Raw genomic sequence first — 5,504 nt, 5'->3', positions numbered from 1 at the left:
CTTCATCCCCATTTTACAAACAGAAACAGCCCTAAAGAGCTTACAATGCTTCCTCCGGGGTCATTGAGCAAGTAGGCGGCAGAGTTGAGATTTGAACCCAGCTCTGCCTGCCTACTAGCTAAATGACCTTGGCTCCAGGGCCCACATCTCTAACCATTAGACCACATGTCCCTCCTGTAGTTGGGTTTAGTGGTCTCCCAAGTGGGAAGAGTTCAGGGAGAAATGACTAGAAATAAAGATATATTTATTTTACCTCATCCTTTTAAATGTCTCTCTCTTTCTCTCTCTCTTTTGTTTTTTTGGTAAATGTATATTTAATATGCAGCACACGTATATAATTTGAAAAGAGCTTTATTGAATATGATTTACATACCATAAATTCACACATTTTAAATGTGCAGTTCAGTGATTTTTAGTAAACATAGATAGTTGTGCAACCATCATGACAACCCACTTTTAGAACATTTCCATCGCCTACCCAAAGAGCTCCCTCCTGCCCATTTGTGGTCAACCCCCAGATTAATCTACTTTCTGTCTTTATAGATTTGCCTTTCCTAGACATTTCAGTAAACAGAATCATACATTGTCTGGTATTTTGTGTCTGTCTGGTTTCTTTAACTTAGCATAATGTTTTTGATTCATTTATATTTTAATATGTATCAGTATTTCATTCCTTTTTATGGCTGAATAGTATTCTGTTGTATGAATACACCATATTTTATTGATCCATTCATCAATCGATAGTCTTTTGAGTGGTTTCTGCTTTTTGGCTGTTATAAATAATGCTGTTATAAACATTTGTGGGTTTTGTGTAGACATAATTCTTCATTTTTCTTGGATATATACCTTGGAGTAAAATTGCTGCATTGTATGGTAAATTTATGTTTAACTTTTAAATAAACTACCAAAATGTTTTCCAAAGTGACTGCACCATTTCACATTCCCACCAACAGTGTATGAGAGTTCCTATTTCTCTGCCTTCTCACCAATACTTGTTACTGTCTGTCTTTTTGATTATAGTCGTTTTAGAGGGTCTAAGTTGGTATCTCATTGTGATTTTAATTTGCATTTCTCTAACAACTAATAATGTTAAGCATCTAAGTGTCTAATTTGTTGGCATGAAGTTGTTCATAGCATTCTCTTATCACCCTTCTAATTTCTGTGATGTTCCCTTTTTCATTTTGATTTTAGTAATTTGTAGTCTTTTTTTTTTGTTTTTTTTTTTGGTCAGTGTAACTAAAGGTTCGTCAATTTTGTTGATCTTTACATTTTAGTGTCATTTTTTTCTTATTGTTTCTCTGTTTTTCACATTGATTTCTGCTCTAATCTTTATTGTTTACTTACTTTTGATTACTTTGGTTTTAGTTTGCTTTTCTTTTTCTAATCTCTTATAGTGAAATTATAGGTTATTGATTTAGCATCTTCTTTTTCTAGTAGATGTTTTTGTTTTTTACTTCTTTTCTTTTCTTTTCTTTTTTTAATGCCTACAGCACCTGGTCTTCCTAGGTGGTCTCCCATCCAAGTACTAACCAGGCCCGACTCTGCTTAGCTTCCGAGATCAGACAAGATCGGGCACATTCAGGGTGGCATGGCCGTAGACTCTAGTATACGTTTTTAAAGCTACAAATTTACTACTAATTACAGCTTTAACTGCATTTTATAAATTTTGATATGTTGTGTATTTGTGATAATTTAGTTCAAAATGTTTTTAAAGTTGTCTCATGATTTTTTTTTTGACCCATGAAATATTTAGGAATGTGTTGTTCTATTTTCAAATATTTGTGGGTTTCTCAAATTTTCTTCTGTTGTTGATTTCTAATTTAATTCTGTTGTGGGTATAGAACATAATTTGTATGATTTTAATTCTTTTCAATTTATTGAGAATTGTTTTAGGGTCTACTATATGGTCTACCCTGGTGAATATTCTTAGTGCACTTGAAAAGAATGTGCATTTGTGCTGTTGTTGGGTGAAGTGTATAGGTAAATGTAAAAGACACCATAAACAGATTAACTGATTTAAAAGTCAAGTGCATAAAATAATAATATAAAACCATGTGACATAAAAATCATATGTACCACAAATACATAATAACAAAGCGAGGGGAGGAAATAGAGTTATATTGGAGCAAGGAAAAGACACCAGATGGTAATCTATATATGATTAAATTGATTGATATTGTTGTTCAAGTCTTATATATCCTTGCTGATTTTCTGTCTAGTTTTTCTATACGTTAGTGAAAGTGTGGTATTGAAATCTCCAGCTATTATTGTTGAATTTTCTATCTCTCCCTTTGTTTCTGTCTCTTTTTGTTTTATGTATTCTGCATTCTTTTTGTTTTATGTATTCTGCATTTAGGTGCATATGTATTTAATTATTATATCATTCTGATGAACTGACTCTTTTATCATTATAAAATGTCTTTCTTTGTCTCTAGTATCATTTTTTTGTTCTTAGAGTCTATTTTGTCTGATATTGGTATAGATACTTGACCTCTCTTATAGTTACCATTTGCATGGTATATATTCTTTTGCTTTCAATCTATTTGTATCTTTGATCTAAAATGTCTCTTGTAAGTAGTGTATAATTGGATCTTGTTTTTCTTGCTTTTTTATCCAGTCTGATAATGTTTGTTATTCACATTTACCATAAATATTGATATGGTTGGATTTATCTCTGCAATTTTGCATTTTTCCTATATGCTTCACATCTTTTTGTTTGTTCCTCTGTTTTTCCTTTACTGTCTGTGCTAAATAAACACTCTTCCTAATGTCCTTTCAATTACATTGTTATTACTTTATTATATTTATAAAAATATATTTTATATTTTTGAGTTATTATCTTAGGTGTTGTTCTAGGAATTGTAATATATAAGTTATCAAAATCTACTTCAGATTAATTCTAACTCAATTTTAGTAAATTATTGAAACTTTGTTCCAATATAGCTTCATTTCCTACCTCATTCTTTGTGTTATTGTGGTCATGTAAATATGTCAAAAATCCAATAATAATGTTATAATTATTGCTTATACCATCTTATGCCTTTTTAAAAATTTAAGAGAAGAAAAGATAAAAAATATATTTACAGAATCTTTTATATTAACCCACATATTTATCATTTCTCGTTCTCTTCATTTTCTTCTGTGGATTCAAGTTACAACCTGGTGTCTTTTCCTTGCTCCAATATAACCCTATTTCCTCCCCTCGCTTTGTGTTGTTATGTATTTGTGATACATATAATTTTTATATATCACATGGTTTTATATTATTATTTTATGCACTTGTCCTTTAAATCAGTTAAGAAAGAGAAAAATCTATTTATGGTGTCTTTTACATTTATCTATACAATAACTTTTTTGGGGTCTTTTTATTTCTTCATGTGGATTCAAGTTACTGTCAAGTGTCATTTCCTTTCACTCTGAATGACTTTAGTATTTTTTATAAGGCATATGGGCTAGCAACAAATTCTCACTCTTTGGGAGTGTCTTTACATCATCTTTATTTTCAAAGAATACTTTTATTGGATATAAACTTCTTAGTTAACAGAGTCTTTTCCCTCCCCCTCACCCCCAGCACTTTGAATATGCCATCCCACTTCCTTCTGGCCTCTATTGTTTATGATGTGAAATAAGCTGTTAATTTTATTGTGGTTCCCTTGTATAATGCATTATTTTTCTCTGTCTGCTTTCAAGATTTTTCTCTGGCTCTGTTTTTCAACAGTTTTACTATGATGACTATGGATGTTTGTGTGTTCCTCCTACTTGGACTTTGTATAAATACGTAAATTAATGTTTTTCATTAAATTTGAGAACTTTGGAGCCATTATTTCTTGAAATATTTATTCTGCTTCTTTCTTCCTCTCCTCTTCTTCTGGAGCTCCCATTAAGTATATATTGATATGTTTGATGTTATTCCACAGGTCTGAGGCTCTGTTCATTTTTCTTCATTCTTTTTTTCTTTCTGTTCTTTAGATTGGATAATTTCAATTGATCTGTCTTCAAGTTTGCAGATTCTTCTAGCTCAAAAATGCTATTGAACCCCTCTAGCGAATTTTTTATTTCAGTTATTATACTTTTTAACTCCAGAATTTCCATTTGGTTCTTTTAAAAAATATATAATTTCTGTCTCTTTATGGATATTCTCTATTTGATGAGTCTTTCTTTTAATTTTTATATATGGCTGCCTTTATTTCTTTAAATGCATTTATAATAGCTGCTTTGAAGTCTTTGTCTGCTAAGTACTACATCTGGACCCCCGCAGAGACAGTTTCTGTTGACTGCTTTTCCCACTCTGAATGGATCACACTTTCCTGTTTTTTTTTGCACACCTTGTAGTTTTTGTTGAAAACTGGACATTTTAGATAATATATTGTAGCAATTCACCACCACTACCACTACTGTCACCACCACCAGGATTGTTGTTGAGTTTTTTGTTTGTTTAATGACTTGCCTAGACTAATTCTATGGAGTCTGTCTTCTTCACAGTGTGTGGCTGCTGATGTCTCTGCACACTTTCTTTTTTAAATTTTTGTTTTTATTTTTAAGCCTGACTTCCTAGACATTGCCCCCAGTCAGCATAGCTTAGTGTTCTGTGAATGGTTGGTTAGATATTGTGCTTAAATATCTTGATTTGGTAAGGCTCCTACCCTCTGCCAATGCATCTGTGTGTGGGTTGGGAAACATAGTCAAGATTCGGGCAGTTTACAAATCTGCTCCAACTTTTTCTCTCTGTGTGCTTAGCCAGGGATATTCCAGTCTCCACTTAGTATGCACACAGCCTTCTCCACCCCCAGGGATATGTGGGAGCTTATCAAGGCTCACTAGGGCTTTCTTGTTCTCGGATATCCCTGCTAAATTTTTTGCTGTTCTGCTGATTCGTTACTTGCCCCAACTAGCATTATACCTCAGGCTAGCGGTGATGTTGGCCTTAATATATATAATTTTAAAGAAATATACTTATATTGGGTGCATACTCATAATATATTTCCCAACAAACATGCACAATGAAACAAGCTTGGCAACCACTGTTCTAGTTTTGGGTGTCCCTCACTGGTCAGCCCCTGCCCTGGGCTATGTCTGGATGCCATCTCTGGACCTGGAATCCCTTGAGTGGGGTCTTGATGGGGGCACTTGAGAAGAGATGTCGCAGCAACAGGGGTCTCTAGAAGGTATCTCAGGGACAAATAGTGGTCATCTAAGGTGGTTGAACTTGTCTTCCTGGGACAGCCAGCCCTGCCCATCCTGGCTGGGCCTTTGCTCCCACAGGGATGCGGGTCTGGCTGCTCTGTCAGCAGGCCTGTGGTGGAGAGCCAGGTGCCCTCTACACTGGCTTCCAGTCACCAGAAGCCTGCCAGGCACTCAGGAGGAAGATTTAGCAGAGCCAAGAGAACGATCAATTCTCTCAGGGCAGGGCTGCCAGCAAAAAGGGTCACCCAGGAAGTGGCTGACTCCTGTCCTAGAAGCCCAGGCTGGAGAGGGCTGGGGCCTATGGCCTCTTCTGACCCCTG

General features: G+C 34.6%; 1 non-coding gene across 1 annotated transcript; it reads right to left on the bottom strand.

The window, feature by feature from the left end:
* Positions 1-1,481: 1,481 nt before the first annotated feature.
* Positions 1,482-1,600, bottom strand: LOC111736217. Its single transcript, XR_002779127.1, has one exon. It is a non-coding gene; the product is annotated as a 5S ribosomal RNA (ribosomal RNA).
* Positions 1,601-5,504: the final 3,904 nt, after the last annotated feature.

This window comes from Pteropus vampyrus, unplaced genomic scaffold, assembly GCF_000151845.1.
Source record: "Pteropus vampyrus isolate Shadow unplaced genomic scaffold, Pvam_2.0 Scaffold18, whole genome shotgun sequence".
Taxonomy (NCBI): Eukaryota; Metazoa; Chordata; class Mammalia; order Chiroptera; family Pteropodidae; genus Pteropus; species Pteropus vampyrus.
This window is presented reverse-complemented; position numbering and strand designations above follow the sequence as displayed.